General features: G+C 37.6%; 1 protein-coding gene across 3 annotated transcripts in view; it reads left to right on the top strand.

Moving 5' to 3' along the window:
* Positions 1-1,562: 1,562 nt before the first annotated feature.
* Positions 1,563-18,345, top strand: part of LOC149167762 (protein SPA1-RELATED 4-like) — a 314,418-nt gene continuing 297,635 nt past the window's right edge. The window contains exon 1 of one of the 3 annotated variants that reach the window (XM_089433135.1): positions 1,563-2,446. The gene's annotated coding sequence lies outside the window, so the exon portion shown is untranslated. Of the gene's footprint in view, positions 2,453-18,345 lie in introns of all 3 variants that reach the window. The other 2 variants (XM_089433134.1, XM_089433133.1) reach the window with 2 other exon arrangements.

Genomic DNA, 18,345 nt, shown 5'->3' with positions numbered 1-18,345 from the left:
TAAAACTAAAACCAAAAAATAATATTAATTCTACTACATGACAATAATAATAACAAAAATATAATTTTGATGATGAATTAATCATGGAAATAAAAAATGTTTATTTATTTAGTTTATAATAAAAAGTATTAAAAACATATTTATAATCACAAGTTATTTTTATTTATGAAAATAAAAATATATTTTTTTAATGGTTTTTGAATACACTCAAAAAAAAATAATAATATTAAAATGTATTCATAATTATATATCCAAAAAAAACTTACTCTATTTACAAAATATTCTATAACAGAATATGGGTTTGATTGATGTTATCAAATGACATTGTGACCACAAAACAAAAAGAAGAAACAAACAAATATTTATGATTAAAAAAAGACACTACTTCTACTTTTTTTTTTTTTTTTTCAAAAGGTGGAAAAACCTATCAAACTCAGTTTGTCAAACCAACAGTGAGGACAGCCATCTCTGGCTGCTATCCGCGAATGTCAGTTGACACATCACTGTTATCAAGGAAAACCACGCCACCTGAAATAACCCGCTGGTGGTCCGTAAGGGAGCAGGCTTTCACTCCTGCCAGATGCCTCTGGGTCTTGGGCCGTTAACCTGTTTCCTTACGTCCGAGGAAGACGAGCTCTTAGCCAAGCAGAAGCAGTTTTAGGGCATACTCCAGGCCCAACACTACCTCTACCTACATCATCACAACATTAATTTTTTTATTAATATATTTATATCACGATATTAAATAATTAATAATATATATACATCACAATACTAAATAAATTAATAATATATATATCACAATTTTAAATGTATATATAAAGTTGAGTAAAATTATATTTTCATTATTAAACTAATGACTTTATATTAAGAAGTGTTTTAATGGAAAACTTTATATTAAGAAGTGTTTTAATAGAAAATAACTGATTACCATTTATCTAAAATCTCATGGATATATTTTAAATTAAAATTAATATATATATTAAAATTTAAAATAAATTTAATTAATGATAATTTTTTTAAAACTAAATAAAAAATAAATTAAATTTTAAAGAATTTAATAAAAATAACTAATCACCTTCTATCCAAAATCTCATAGACATATTTTAAATTAAAATTAATACATATTAAAATTTATTTAATTAAAATTAATACATATTAAAATTTAAAATAAATTTAAGTGATGATAATTTTTTTTAAAACTAAAATGGAAAATAATTTAAATTTAAAGAATTTAATGCATATCAGTTTAAAATGAATTTAATGGGTTCTAATAAAAAAAAATAGAAAATTCAAGGAAATTCATTTATGAAAGAATTTCTATTTCTAATTAAATTGATGGAAAAAGTAGTTTGGTTAAATGGTTGCATCGAATATTTTTGTTCATTTCAGTGACAGTACTATATATATATTTATATAGTTATATTTATTATGTTGCCAGTAATTTCGTTTTCCTTTTCACAATCATTTTTCCATTAAAAGCATAAATTCGTTAACCAAATTGGCATACTCCAGGTTACCCACATGCTTCGATCGGGCTGTGGCAAGGATATCTGGAATTACAGCCCTCCGACATTTGTCGGCAAACCACTATGAAATTTGTTGATGCGACCGCTGGTAGGAAATAACAAATCAGGGGAACTGCAACCTCCGCAGGTACACGTGAAGAACCTCGCTCCGTGTCCAATATGGCGGGCCATACTGTTTGCCACGTAAATTCCATATGGATCTGAGACGATACGGAAAATTCAGAAACGGACACGTCAGTCCCTGCAAAAGGGCAGGACGGGTCACCCACAAACAGGCTGTACGACGTGGAGGATTCATTACCTCTGGACGCTCCGATGGATTTCCCACAATGGAAATGTAAATGGATTCGGATTCTCAGCTTTGCTTTTCTCATCAATATGAATACGTGTATCCGAAGTTTACAGAAAATTTCGAGCGCTGCTATGTGGCCAACGAGAATTTCGAAAGAAGAATAGGAGGGGAAAACACCCATCAACTGAGCCACAGGGATTCTTAAATGATGGGCAGCAGGTGCGGAACAATGGCCATATCGCTTTTCGAGGATTTCCGAAACGAGTTTTGAATTTGGATTCTCGGCGCTTCGAGGATATCCCGAGAAGATAAAGAAGGTTACAACTGTTAATTTCGCTTCACCATTTGAAATTTACATTCACACTGGCAAAAGCGTCTGATTGATTAAGGATTCCAGCCTTCGAGTTTCAGATTCGGGGGTAAAATAAGTTAAAAGGTCATAACCTGCAGCGATTGAATTAATATGATGGTCCAGCTCCGTACATGCTCTGACCTAGATGTGAGTTATTAAGTACGTTCCTGCCACGGTGGTTGAAAGTGATCTGCAGCCTGTCATGGCTGTAGGCTTTTTTTTCAAAGTGCTGCTGGCCGAGCGTCTGAAGCCAATGGAGGGGTAGGGGTGTCGGTAAGGGTAAGGCCTACTCTATAGAGGCTGCTAATTATTGCAAGTATCTGAATTTGGTTTTCATTCTGCTCCACTTCTGTACACGTATTTTGGGTCTGGAATTTTAATGGCAATACATTCATTCCAAATAGCACTGCTATTACATTTGAGGCACTCTGCAATTCTTACTGTAACCTACTATAATTTAGGGTTGTATTTTCACTATTGTCTGTCAGGGTAATCATAGGGGATGAATGTAAATATGGCTCATTTTTAGTGATATCAGGTCAACTACTTGTCTGCTGTTGCTCTGTTTTTTCAGATTAAGCAAATTATGAGAATGTTACTGAATTTGTTCTATTTGTCCAGTGCTAAGAATGTTGAGGTTATAGGATTAGGGTATACTTGTGCCGTCAGATGTAAATTCTTTATCAAATTGTTCGATGTTGCACGGCGGAAAAATTAGATGATTGTAAACATCGTTGTAAACTCTCCCCTTCTATACATGTATGTCTAATAAAGAACAGAGATAGTCTATTAACCCCCAATCCGAATGCTTTGAAAGCATGGTAGATCCTATCTAGTAGACGTAGAAGATAGCAATTCTCACTTCAGTGGTGCCCATCATGAATGAGCTTGTAGATCAGTGGTAGAGTTAGAAGAGCCCACTTGCTAGGTTCAGGTCCTGGGTTCAGTTTTTTAGCCTGTGCAATTTTCAACAGTAGAATTATCAAATAGATAACTTTCCTTCACCTATATATTAAGCTTGGGTATTCCAGGAAGATTCAGTCCTCAGAGTCAAGACCAAGTTTCTTGTTGTCATGTAGACCCACTTTTTGGCAGTATCGTTGATATTGTCCCAGCAAGTGTAGTAACTAGGTGGGATTTGCATTGGTCTTCATTATTTAATATTCAACAGTCACTGGCATTTAAGCCAACTCCACGTTTTTTTTAGAATAAAGATCTATACGATGAATAGAATTTTAAGAGATGTCTCTAAGTTATTTCTAAAATATGTATGATAAAAATAAAACAAATAAAGGTCACTTCAGATTCTGTGATAAGAGGGATGATTAAAGAAACATGATAATCACTTGCTTAAATAATGAAGAGATGTAGGTCAAAGCTATTTGTACAGAAAAATAATGAACTAAAGAGCTGTCTGTGTAATGCTAAAATGCACGCAAAATCTTAATTTCCTTTCCAGGGGAAGTTGCCTGGATGAAACACAGAAAAATCAGAAATGGCAGTTAAGACTGGAGATACTAGTTAAAGCTTATGGATTCTTTGCGAATATCTATTATGACTTTGTAAATTGAAAAGTAAAAGTTGCAACACGATTACTTAAGATTTATAAGGTATGGCAGTTAATACCTAAACTTGTTTCCCTGGTCTGAGAGAGTTTCTCTATCATAAAATGTGTCTTATTTTTATGGAACACTTTAGAATGCCACAGTGCCATGGAAGAAGTCTCCGATGCAGAGGAAGTTGCCTGGATGAAACATAGAAAATCAGAAATGGCAGTTAAGACTAGAGATACTTGTTAAAGCCTGTGGATTCTTTGTGAGTATCTATTATGACTTAGTAAATTGAAAAGTAAAAGTGGTAACGTGATTACTAAAGATTTATAACACATGGCACTTAATGCATAAACTTGTTTCCCTGGACTGAGAGAGTTTCTCTATCATAAACTGTGTCTTCTTTTCATGGAACACTTTAGAACACTACAATGCTAGGGAAGAAGTCTCTGATGCATAATGTGGACCAACCAGATGAGTAGTTGATCTAACTTGATGAGGCACTTGTTTGGAGCAGTCAATTAACATTTTTGGATCCAACAAAAGCCCATCACTGAGTCACTTCCCTTATTTGGCATCAGCAAACAAGAGTGTATCATCAAAGCTAGGATTAGGATTCGACAAAAGCATGTCACTGAGGCACTTCTCTCATTTGGCACCAGCAAACAAGAACATATCATGAAAGCTGGGATATGAAGAAAGATAGTTTCACCTCTGATGGCTTGCCACTTATTCATTCTATCAAGTGAAATGACAGTATAAATTTTGTCAATGGAATACAGTTCAAATTTTGAGTCTAGTGAGTCAATATAGTTAGATTTTGAAAACAATTCAAATATAATTGGGAAGATGCTTGTAGGAAAACTCATTAGGAGGATTGTTGTACTTGTAACAAAAGTATTTATTTATTGGCCTATTTATCCAGCAAGGATTGTGATCGTGTGCATCAGTGTACAAGCGATGTTGGATGGAATGTTTACAGTTAGACTGGTTTCATAAATACAGAAGGTTTTGTTAACCATCTTTGAAAGCCCCTTTTCCTTACACTTCCCTGTATCAACATATCCTTTCTTGTAAAGATTTTTTTCCTTTTCAGATCATGCTGAGATTTTCTTTATCCTTTAACAAAACTTTTTCCAGCCATAAACCAATGTCCTTCCATTCCCTTACTTCAGAGGTGGAAAGCTACTATATTTTTGTTTATTGAAAGTAAATCATTCACCTTTGTCTATCCTTGCCAGAAAAATATTTCTTTGTATTTTTCCATATCGGCCCAATTTCCCAAGTGGGGATTTGATGTTAGGAATTTTCTGAGGCATTCACTAGTTTGCTATATCCTTTCTTCCAAAAGAAATGGTCCTGTATGATCCTTTACATTGTGCTGTATTACTGTAAATAGTAAACACTAGTTCATTTTGGAAAACTACCAAATTCTGCATAGGTCATGTGGCTGGACTTCCTAAGCATATTTAGCTTTGAGAACTCTAACCCAAAGTTGTTTTATCTCTTTATGTAGTCTCCAAAGCATCTTTGTTTTAAACTGAGATTAGCCCTCTGACCTCAAGGCCTCTTGTACTTTCCAAATAACTCACTGTTTTGAGGCTAGTAGATGCCCCTCTTTCTCCTCCTTGCCACTTCTCATAAAAGTCGTTGTTGATTTTTGCCACTGCCTGCAGCTCTTTTCTTGGATCAGCTAAGATTGGACATGGCAAAGTTGCATTACTCCAGGTTTGCAAAGTGCTGCTTATTACAGAGGGTTTGTGGGACTTGGGCAACGTTGATCCCAACTTGTGCACCTAGCAGAATTATCACATCCACAACTGCAGTTGCAATATATTTATCTAATGCACAATCATTGTAAAATGACAGACATTGAAAAAGCTAACTCAGAGAAATAGAAATGAATGCATATAGCAGCATATACAATTGACCAGAAGACTTTTGCAGATTATTAACTCCCAAGGCTGCACGAAACAGGGAAACGGGTACGAGTTTCCGAAACGGGCACGGGTATGAAACGTGACCCCCCCAAATTTTGGAAACGGGGAAACACGATATATATATATATATATATTAGGACATTTAAGAAATATGTGCAATCATAAAGCATATATGATACATTCTAATTTATTACATTATGATAAAATTGTCAATTGTCAATGCATAAACTATAAGTCTCCAAATTTACATCACATTTACTCATGAATGATCACATAATGAAAATAGAAATATCCAAAATCAGCCACAAGAAATTTCTAATTTCTTGTCTCGTGCTTGATTGGGAGTCTCCTCCTACATAGTCGAACGACCTTAGTGCTCTTGATTAAATACAAGTTTCATACCCTAGTATCCTACATGCTCTTGATTATTGGGAGTCTCCCCTGCATAGAGGGCTTGGTTCTCTTGATTAAATACAAGTTCCATACCCTAGTACATGATAAAATCCAGTGGAAACATTGCAATCCCCCCAATCTTGAAATCCTGAAAAACAGAAAAGTCTGCTGGATTTTGAGTGAGATCTAAAATTCTACTTTCTCCATATGAAATCCAAAGAAGGCGAAACCACTCTCAAACATCCTGAGTCATTTCATGGTAATGTTAAAAATTTAAGTAAAAGTGATATTCTCCTTTATTTTTCATATGAAAATGAAAAATAAAGGAGAATATCACTTTTACTTTAAGAATTTAACATTACCATGAACTGCATATGCCTCAAACTTCCTGATGAACTGCATATCAACACTAGGGCAAAAGTTCACTTTTATAACTTTAGACAGGCATCTAGAAGCAACTAGAAGGCATTAGAAAAACCTAATTAAAAATTAGAAGACAAATTAATAAAAAAAATAAAAAAAAAGTCAAGTTGCATGTGGAAACGACGTCGTACGGCCTAGAAACGCGTTTCCGGCCGTATTGGCCACGTTTCCACCTCGAGAAATGTGCCAGTACGGCCAGAAACGCGTTTCTGGGCCGTACCGTACACGTTTCCGTGTTTCGTTTCCGTTTTTGTACGAAAACTCCTCCCCTGCCAGCATTTCCTGCAACTTAGTTAACTTCGCATTTCCTGCAACTTAGTTAACTTCGAATTCTCGTTATGGAAAAAAGTCCACACAACATTGATTAGAGAATCATGAAGCTCATTACAAGCTAACAATTGGGACGAATATCTACACCAATCGCCAATCTGATTGCAATCTAAAGGGGGTGCAGAAATAATATAGGTTGGGGAAATACAAAGCATTATGTATCTCGTATGTTCATATCTTGTCATTACATTAGTGTACAAAAGTTAGGAAGATGAAGATACAGAGAAAAGGAGCTGATGGGTTGTTGCAAAGTTCAGGTTTCCATCCATAGTTGTTTGCTGGGTTGCCCTTCTTGTGAAAATTCCTTGAATGCAACAATTGGATATTTATCTTCTAACTGTTAACAGTTTATTTGTCTTCTGAATTAATTATTAGGCAAATAACGATAATTCATTGATGCATTCTTCACAAAAAAAACGCTGCGGAAATATAAAATACGAAACTAAGAAATAGATGTACACACAAAAATTGACACTGCTATTTTTGAACAATTGTCCCTGGAAAAACCCTAAAGGGAAAACAATGGAACATATGAGGGTTTTATTATTATTCAGCAATTTGAGAGTACAATCAATTGAATGCCTTCCACTGGAAATCCTCTTGCAAGTACTGTTCTCACTGTCAAAATAAACTGGAGATCCAAGATCTTGTTTTGCAACTCGATCTGGCCTTCTCCCAACAACTTGTACTCTCTTAGGCTATTCGTACTGCCTCTGGGAAATGCGCACTGCTGCTCAAGATAAATTTGTACGACCTCGAGAATGGCTCCCTCCTAGTCATTTTGTCTCCTATTGCTGCTTAGACCACTCGCGCTGCCTCCGGAAGATGGATCTAGCCTTCGGCAACTGAAATGTGGTCTCCCTGACAGCTCGCACTAGATAAACTGGCTACTCGCACTACTGTGTACGACCTGTTCTGTAGATAACTAGGCCTCCTCTTTCTTGTCTCTTGGACATTGGAAATACTGAGTAAATCTTCCACCTGAATTTATGCTCCCAAATCTTTGATGATCCCTCTCTCTGTTGCTTTCCCTAGCTTCAACTGTGCCCTTGCTGAATACTTGCAACTGGGCAATCGAATTGCTGAACTCTTTCTTCTTCCCTGTGTCTATCTCGGAGCCCTTCAACCTGCTCTTATATTCTCTCGTTGGAGTGTCAACAACCAAGATCTCATCCTGATTGATGGCTCAGATCAATCTGGCTTCATCAATAGAAGCCTCTAGAGCAAAATCAAACTACCGTAATTAAAGCACTTTAATTTACCACTTTCCTAACTTAGACTTACAAAAATTTTAATTATGGCAAATTAATTTAATTAAGGTGTTTCTGAGTCCTATCTTGCGAAACCTTTTCTGGGTTTTGGAGATATTGTGTTCCTTAGCCTCTTAGACACAAACAAAGATGTTGTACCTTGGGCATGTGATTGGGGAGGACAGAGTGAAGGTACACTAGGAGAAGATCAGGGCCATCTTGGATTGGCCAACACCTAGGAATGTGACTGAGTTGAGAGGGTTCGCGGGCATTTGCACTTACTACAAGAGGTTCGTTAGAGGATTCTCATAGCTTGCAGTACCCTTCACTGATTTGACAAAAAAGTGGGCTTTTGAGTGGACACAGGAGGCCTTTGAGCGCCTCAAGAAGGTTATGAGCAACTGTCCTGTTTTGAAGCTGAAGCTGAGTATGAAAAGGCAGATTGTTGAAGCTGAGTATGCAAGTGATTTTGAAGAGGCAAACATCCTTGTGAGTAGCTGATGTGTAGAGGCTTTGGAGTAGCAAAGTTCTTTCTCAGATAGGTGGAAAAGGACCTGTTAGGTACACCAAGGACAAGAGGAAGAAAACACTGTAAGTGAAGTGCACCTTCAACTTGTAAGTAATTGAATTTGTTTCTTGATTGTGTGGGCAGATTGAGAGTCAAATGTTGTTGACCTCAAATCCTAGCTATTCCTTGTATTAGGGCTTTGTAAGGGCCATGATCCCTAGTATAAGAGCCCTATGTTTGTTGTATTAAAGTTGTAGTATAATCAAGTTTTGGGTTTGCAAAAATATTGTGTACTTTTTTGATTCATTGCTGTTACATTTCCGTTGTGTAAAGTGCTTGGACTTGTTGGTATTTCAGTGTTTTTGTGATAATGTTTTAGACATAGTCCCGATTCTGAAGTACTAGGAAAAATCAACAATTAACAATCCCTTTTAGAAAGGGAGGTACTTCTACCTCCTAGAAATGGCTCCGATCTTGGAGTTGGTACCATCACTGCTTCCTCTAAACTAGAATCCTTCCTTGTCAATTGGTTTGAAATTATCCTTGAAGACCTGCTCCACTTGGAGTCGTTCCTAAAAACATCCTGCTCCTGAACATCTTGTAAGGTCATCTCATACCAAGAGACTTTCTTGAAAGACTTGGAAGGATATGTTGACCGCTCCTCCCCATCTGAACTTGAAGGTTGACTCCCTTTGAACTGCTCAACCTTAGGAGCTTCCCACTTCTTATTCTCTGTCATTGTTATGCTTCTTGCCATTGCTTGAATAGGCTGGCCCTTTAGCCTATACAGGTTCCTCTCTCTAACTCCAATGCAAGACCCTTGTCAGAGCTAGATCCCATGGGTCTAATCAGTGCCTGTCCATCTTGGAATGCTACATAGAACCCCTTCTTCTTTATCATAGATATTGAGAGCAAAATCCACTTGAGTTTTAGCACCCATGGACATCCTTCACTTCTAAGTTACGTGTCTCTAGACTCGAGCTGGAATATCACTGTACCAACCCCCTTCATTGCATGTTTTGGTATCAACATCAAACTGCACATGCAATTCTGAATCCCACTCGGTTAGGCTGTCAAACAGTTCTCGTGCCGCTGTCATATGTCGTGTGGCTCCACTTTCTAGTAGCCATGCACCAAATGGCAAGGCGCCTGAGGAAAGGTGGGAAGCAAGTGTGAACTCAGTTTCAAACTTCTTGGGAAACTCTTCCTAAGCTTCTACTGACGCATCTACAGTTGATTGTAGACCCTTTTTTCCCTTCTTCCTCTCTGGACATTGTGAAGCATAATGTCCCCTCTTATGATACGAAAAACACTTGACCTTTGTCAAGTCCTTCTTTGATTGTGAAGCTGACTCCTCACCCTTGCTACTTGGACCTTTTCCTTTGCTCGTTACCTAAGTAGTAAGAACAAGATTCTCATCATCACTGTTATGTTGACCTCTTGATAGAGATTCCTCCCAAATCTCCTCTTAGATGAAATCATCCCATAGTCTATCCCAATCAAGAAGTTTCTCTCGTGCTACGATGCCCTTAATGAAGGGATCCCATGGCTTGGTGAAACCATTCAGGGCCATTCTTACCATCTCTCCATCTGTCATAGCTTCCTCGATTGTGGCCAACTCATCACAAACTTGTGTGATCTTGATGAGATAAGGAATCAGTGTATTTGATTTGGTCATCTTGGGTTCATGAACTTTTCTCTCAACACCATCTTCCTGTTGGCATTATTTCTCTAGTATAACTTCATCAAATCCTCAGACATCTCTCTTGCTATATTCTTCTCGGATGGGTAAGGAATCATGTGATCCTTCACCAAATCCAAGCTAATCCTTTTGGCTTTCACATCTTTTTAATTGTGGATGGCCAGATCTGCAACATCTATAGGCATGGTGAGTTTGTTGTTAACAAACTCCGATATGCCATTCTCCATGAGAATCAGTGAAACCCTCACCTTCTAGGGAATGAAGTTATGGCCATCCTCCAACCTGTCCTCAAACTTCAAACCAATTGTGGCCATCTCCAAATTAGAAATTTAATTGAAAGGTTTTGCCTGGTCTTTTAGACACGCAAATTTGCTGCCAAACCTTGATTGATATGGTTTCCCTCTCTCCCTTTGAGGGTTGATCTCCACTAATCACATTGGTTGTATCTTCTGCTGTCTTGTTGACTAGATTTGTAGCTACTACTGCCTTGCTGCCCATTTGTTGATTGCCTGCAGCTTCATAGTGGCCGTTTTGGTTGGGTTTGCTAGCACATTGACCCCCCCAATTTGTGGCTGTTTGTTGTTGTGGTGCCGTGGCTTATTATTGGCGTGCACCCTCTATCAACTACCTTCTTGGCTCGATTGTTATCCTTGATTTGTATGGCCATAGGTTTGTTTTGCCCGACCCTTGACTTGCATCTTATCTCATGTCCAACTTCTTGACTAGCCTACTCTTTTGCCACTGATCCCGCCATGGCTCCACTTCACTTTGCGTCAACTGCTTGCACCTTGGTTTTGGTTGATGTATCCTCCACTCCACTCATAGTGTTGTCTCTGCAGACACCCTCCCCTGTAGTCACCCCCTGCCTGAGCTCTATTCGACTGCACTCGCGATGGAATCCTGTGTGTGTAGCCTCATTGCATGCCCATTCTGTGATTTGGCTATACCATGACCTACCTTTGACAGCGTTTTGTCTCTTCCTTTCGTGCCACAGGCACGAAAGGAAGAGACAAAACATTGTCAGGGGTAGGCCATGGCATAGCCAGATCACGGAACGGGCCCTTACGCGCAGGCGTCTCAACAGGGTCTGACATCCCTCTGGCTGTCGACTTGGTGGCTTTTGCTCAACCACCACTGGATGCGTGCTGGAAGCCTCCTTGAGATCGATACATTGCTAGAGACTTGTATCCTTTGGTGGCTAGGTGGCCCTGTTCGCTGACGGTCTTGACGATTGACTCAAGGCTGTTGACTACCCACTATCATTTCTTTTTTTAATTCATCTTTAGTTGAATCTCAACGATTTTTTTCCTTTTCTTTTTCACTACCTTTCTCTTTGGCACGGTACTCAAACTATGTTGTACATTATGTGGCCTTTGTACGACCCTCTTGACTTGAAAAAGCTTTTATGACTCATACAATCACGACCAAACTTGGCTTCGGTGATCCCTATACGAACTTGGCTTCCTTGTGATTCAAAGACTTGGTTCTCAGAGTTTCGAGCTTTGATACCATGTTAAATTTCTATGAACCTAGCACTCAACACTTTATTAACCTAGTAGATGACAAATCCACTGAATAAATGTGGAACTAGGTTCTTAGCATAGTTAGTGGTGTTGGAAATTTTGGTAGCCATGGTCGGTATTTTCATAAAAAAGAAAAGAATAAATATTTTTGAAATAATGACTCAACAAGTGCTTAAGTCGGCCCCTAAAATGACCAAGTTGGCCTACCCAAGAGTCAGGACTATTCGCATGGACAAACAACTATATATTGTGCCTATTCGCTCCCCTTCTAGCAGATTTCGTATCATCTTCTCTGAGGTATGCGAGCAAGTCTGAGGCACTCTTTTGTGTGGCATGCAAGCTCTTATGTGGCAATATAATTTGTGGCATGCAAGCTTTTTCTGTGACAATATACTCTCTGGTATGCGAGCTCTTTAGTGGCAATATATTTTGTGGCATGCGAGCTCTTCTGTGGCAATATATTTTGTGGCATGCGAGCTCTTTTGTGATAGTATACTTTATGGCATGCGAGTTCTTTTGTGGCATGTGAGTTTTCTATGGCAGTATAATCTTTGGTATGCGAGCTGATCAGTGGCAGTATTCTCCTTGTGGTATGCGAGCTTCCCTATGTCATTATTCTCTATTGTGTACTAGCTTCTCTATGGAACTTACCTTTGTGGTAAAGCAAAATCCTATGGATCCTTATATCTATGATTGAAAAAGAGGATGAAGTTTTGTCCATATGATATTATCAAAGATATGTTGACTGATGTACAATTGATGAATTGAACTCTCTCTCTCACATAAGGAAAGATTGTTGGGTTTTCCCCTTGAGGATTTTTCCCTGGCCGGTGGCCTAAATCTTGGTGTCTCTTGTCTCATTGTTTACTGTGATCTCTATTGATCTATTGTAGAAGTGAATGGTTGAAATTTTTCATGTATAACTGCTTGATGATTGGAATGCTCTAAAGAAGTAATATTGTGTCATCATAAGTAGTTATCAATTTGAAAAATTCCACTAGTCTTGATTGCACTAGAAACTCAACATGGTATCAGAGCTTTGGTGAAGAAAATAGCACTGAGATCACCCTTTTTGAGGAAGCCCTAATTAGGCGTAAGTCTGAAAAGTGCTTGTACAATCTCTATGAAGTTCGAAATTATCCTGTAGAAGTTTGAACAAGTTTGAAGTTTTTTATTAGGATCGCAAGGCTGTATTTAAATGAAATGAATGGCATATCTACTATACTATGATATCTTTCTATGACATTTGAGGATACAAGTCCAAGTTGCTCCTTTAATTAATTCGAATTTGTTGAAGACAGTCCGAGCCTTTGGAAATCTCAGTGGCAAATCTAAATAAGGAAATCTAGTTTGAGATTGTTATTATAGTTTGAGCTTTGTGGTTGCCATCCAATATCTGAGAAAAGGTCGAGTCACCTATTTTTCCACGAGAAGTCTGAAGCTATATATCACTATGGAAAGGTGCAAATTATCTTTGTGGAATTAGGACTGAAAGCTCCTCTATGATGAAGTCGAAATCCTTCTGAGCCATATTGTGGTGGTCCAAAGCTAACTTTGTGGTGAAGCCTGATGTTTAGACAAAAAAATATTTTTGTGGTAAAGTCGGTATTTGTGAAAGATCGTAAGAAGTTAGAGCTTCATTCCGTGGCATGATTGAAGCCAAGAATTCAAAGCATGACTGTTTAAGTCAAATGCAATATATCTCTATGACAAGTGCAAAAGGATTTGAGCTCCTTATTGATCTAAATAAGTGAACGAATCAGAGTTTGTATATCTCTGTGGAAGGAGTCAAGATCGAGCAACCTTATCTCTTTGGAAGATGACAAGTACATGGCCTTTGACCTCAAGGATAGAGAAGCTGAATTTTCATCAAATCTGATGTTAACTTAAAAGATTCTTGTTCTATACATAGTGAAAGAAACGTAGACAAGAGTCAACCTGGGATTCCTTGAAGAAGAAAGCTCGAAGAAATTTGAAGAAAGACATCTGTACTAAAAGTCTGTCATGTGAGGTGTGTACTCCAAAGCTAAGTTACCAGAAAACGGATACGGGAACGGATACAGGTACGGGGTTTGAAACGGATACGGCAAATTTTCAAAAAATCTGGATACGATACGGCAGGAAACGACACATAATATATATATATATATATATATATATATATATATATATACCTATGGGTCTACAGTGTGTCGTCTCATTAAAACCTTGCAACCTTGCATCTCTCAGTTTTTTTCAGCACTCATATTTTGATCATCAATTAAGCTGCCCCATATATATATATATATATATATATATATAAACCAGCTAAATTACATAATTTTTTGTAATAAATTTTATATTTATTTTATTTATATATATAAAATATTATATAAATTTATATTGATATATGAAATTGAAAGTAATAATAATAAATATTAGGTTTATATAATGCTAATTAACATAGCCGAGTATTTAGTTGATTATGGTTAAAGTAATGTGTTGGCAATATCGACAAGTTACACGAACTCAGTTACCTTCTGTTGTGGGGGCAACCTGTAGTTCGTAAGATAGAACAATGAAGGATTGTGTGAATGCATAACGACGTCACTGTCATTTTCGCATAGGGGGTCGAACAACAAAGGTCGTTATACTTGAACACTATATGGGCGTACAACAGTCAATGGAGGCGTCGGACTAGCCCATTTTGGCATGGATGCACAGAGTCTGTTTTCAGAGGATCCGTAGAATGTTTACAAGCTGATCCAGAGGCTTCAGAATAATGCTGACCCGTCCTCTATTCCCTCGTAACCCTTGTGCCTCCTGCGTTGAAAATGAACCCTAGCTAAGTGTTCGATTTGCAGATTTATGCCGGAATTCAAAGTCATCGTTAAATGTGCCTTGGAATTTACCGAATTAAAACGAATTTGTTTGGCCTGGTCTGAAGTTTGACAAATTTCGAATTCCAACATTGGAAATTCCACTAGCCTATAGATGATTCCACTCACCGGATTCGACGAACTTTTCACCAAAAATGTTTCACGATTTTTGAAAAACCTTTTAAATTTTCTAAATAATTTTCAAAAAAAACCTGAAAACGTTTTCATTTTTTTTTAAACTGCAAGTTTTTTCGACAAAAACGCCTCAAAAATGGCTGCGAAAAAAAATTCCCGTTTCCAGAAAAAAAAAACGGCACAAAAACGTTTTTCCAGCGTTTCGTACGCGGATCCGGATCCGAAATGGGAAAACGCCGTTTTGGGGTTGGAGGTAGCCGTTTCCGGCAACTTAGCTCCAAAGTCTCTGTGATATTTTTCTTGGCTCTACATATTGTGTTTCCTATTTATTGAAAATTGAAGGAACTCATTAAGATCGGTGAGAATTCCCTTAAGGACAAACATACTTAGATAAATTAATATAGTTGTGACATTATATGATGTTGTATTATAGTGAGGAAAAGGCGTATAGGTCGGACAAGGAGGAATCGTAAAACGTATTGAAATTTTCTAGCATTTGTTTCCACTTCGGATAAAGGCATTAAGCTAAAGTATGACTAATATGATACATGCAACACTGAATGGTCAAGGCTACAAAGATTAAGAATCAGTGACATTTGTTGTCATAATCTTTACTATACATCAAAGAGGTCATGGAAATATAAACCTACAAGAACTCCAAGGAAGCCAATATTTAAAAGGCATGTATCATTGACTTTTTAAAGCATTTTTGGATTTCAAATATTCTTTTGTTAAGGAATTCTGTCAAAGAAGACCAAGTATAGTTATGTAGAATCTATTGAGTTTTATATACCTTGAAAAACGAAATTCCTCTATGAATAAGTCCTCAAGAAATGTTGTACATCTATTACAATTCATTTGAAAAATGATATCAATGATTTTGGTTACAAGAGGCTGTGTTCCTCCTTGAGGAAGAAGATAAAATATCTCGAAGTTGATTAAAAATATTGATGCCATTTGAATTCTGAAATCTTCCTTGATGAAATCCATTCCTACAATGATTTGAAGAAGCCGAGCTACCTAGTTTGTGGTGACAAAGGATATTGGATGAACCTTCTTAGCTAATGTTCTACTATGAAAGAATCAAATATGTTGAAACAATAAAATATGATATAGACTTCTTGATGATGTGGATGTGGACAAGGTCAACTCCTTGATGGTGTGAACGAGGTTAACTCCTTGATGATGTGGACGAAGTTGATTGGATCTAAGAAGGCTAAGATCAAGAGGGCGCTGACACTTTCTTAAGTGTACTTTCTTGTTTGTTGTTTCATTATGAATCTCTTGTCTTTGTATATCTTGCTTGGTTGTATTTGTTCTTCCATGGCCTCCTAGTGAGGATTGCAAGAACATAAAGAAGATTGTCAAGGTGTGGCAATTGTTGGAAATGGATGGAAGAACAATGTGACATGAAGACTCGTGATTGGATGAGCTTTGTACTTAGAGAGAGCAAACAAGATCAACCTGATTGAAGCATGTTTTAATGTATGACGAAAAGAAATTTGTTCCATGATGAAGATGGCTAGAAGTTTTGAAGAATGATGTTGATTTGCATATATATATTGAAGATGAGCCCATGATTTTTCTATGTATTGATGATATGTTTCTAAAAAGGGTTGAGGACTTCTGTGTCCTGTGTAAGAGGGAGTTGTTTTCGTAAAGGCTTGAGCATGATCAAATTCTTACTGCAATTTGGCACAATGAATTATGAGTCCTTGGAGATATATATATTGAAGATGAGCCCATGATTTTTCTATGTATTGATGATATGTTTTTGAAAAGGGCTGAGGACTTCTGTGTCACGTGTAAGAGGGAGCTATTTGCGTAAAGGCATAGTGAATTGCAAGTCCTTGGAGATCTCCATGATGAAAAATTGAAGAAGCTGCAAGACTATGTTGCTAACTTGGTTGATTTTTCAAATTGGCTCGTTCAGCCACTTGATCTAGACTGGATGTATTCTGGGTGTTGTGTTGGTCTGAATGACATGGATGTTCCTACTGCATGTAGCACTATTGAAGTTGGAAATGTAGCTGATTTATGAAGCAGGTTGGCTTTGGATGCTGTTTGCAGACCCATTTGATTTTGTGCTGGATTTGACCATGGTTTCTGATGTTTGCTTCAATAAGAAGCCACTTATTGTCAATTGGATTCGACCATGGTTGTTGATGTTGCTTCTGTAAGAAGCCACTTATTTTCTGCTGGATTCAAGCATGGTTGTTGATGTTTGCTTCTGTGAGAAGCTCCAACTGAAGCTAAATAAATAGTTGCCAATATAACATCATGAATCTTCCTTAGGCTGCGACTGTGAGACAAATGGATTGGTAGAGAAGATTGTCACTCCCTTAGGTTGGTTGACCGGGAGGCTAGTGAGTCTAGTTGTGCAACTTGGTTTTGAGGCCTGAAGTGATCCCTTTGGTTTTTACTGGGAGACCGGTTTGGTCGGGGACATTGATTTTGTGATCTCTCCCTTAGATGTTGGTCAGGAGAACTATGTTTTGTCGGGGAGACTGATCTTGAGTTCCCTTCCTTAGGCTGTGGCCGAGAGACCTATGGTTTTCTCCGGAAGGATGAGTTCTCTCCCTTAGGTTGTGGGCCGAGAGACCTATCGATTGGTCGGGGAGATTGATCTTGATAGAGAGAGAAATTTGTATTTGTGATCTCTCCCTTAAGCTGTGGGCCGAGAGACCTATGGATTGGTTGAGGAGATTGATCTTGAGAGAGAGAATGAAAAGTACCTCCTTGGCTAAGAGGGAGTGTTGGAAATTTTGGTAGCATGGTCAATATTTTTATAAAAAAAGAATATTTAAATTTGAAATAATGACTCAACAAATGCTCAAGTTGGCCTACGCAAGAGTCACGACTATTCGCATGAACAAACAACTATATATTGAGCTTATTCGCTCCCCTTCTAGGTAGATTTCGTCATCTTCTTTGAGGTATGTGAGCAAGTCTAAGGCATTGTTTTCTGTAGCATGCGATCTCTTCTGTGGTAATATACTCTGTGGTATGTGGGCTCTTCCGTGGCAATATACTCTATGGCATGTGAGTTTTTGTGTGGCAAAATACTCTCTGGTATGTGAGCTTATCTATGGCAGTATTCTCCCTGTGGTATGCGAGCTTCCCTATGGCATTATTCTTTGTTGTATATGAGCTTCTCTGTGGAACTTATCTATGTGGTAAAGCAAAATCCTAAGGCTCCTTATATTCGTGACTGAAAAAGAGGACGAAGTTTTGTCCATATGATATTATCAAAGATACGTTGACTGATGTACAATTGATGAATTGAACTCTCTCTCACATAGGGAAAGATTGTTGGGTTTTCCCCTTGAGTGTTTTGCCCTGGCCACTAGCCTAAATCTTGGTGTGTCTCTTTGTTTACTGTGATCTCTATTGCTCTACTGTAGAAGTGAATGGTTGAAATTTTTCATGTATAACTGCTTGATGATTGGAATGCTCTAAAGAAGTAATATTGTATCATCGAAAGTAGTTATTAGTTTGAAAAATTACACTAGTCTTGATTGCACTAGAAACTCAACAAGTGCAAGCAAAATTACACCAGT

This window comes from Pinus tabuliformis, chromosome 5_1 (assembly GCF_031772625.1).
Source record: "Pinus tabuliformis cultivar Carrire ecotype Pingquan chromosome 5_1, CPIR1, whole genome shotgun sequence".
NCBI classification, from domain to species: domain Eukaryota; kingdom Viridiplantae; phylum Streptophyta; class Pinopsida; order Pinales; family Pinaceae; genus Pinus; species Pinus tabuliformis.
The sequence above is the reverse complement of the archived record's forward strand: the minus strand, read 5'-3'. Positions and strand labels throughout refer to the sequence as shown.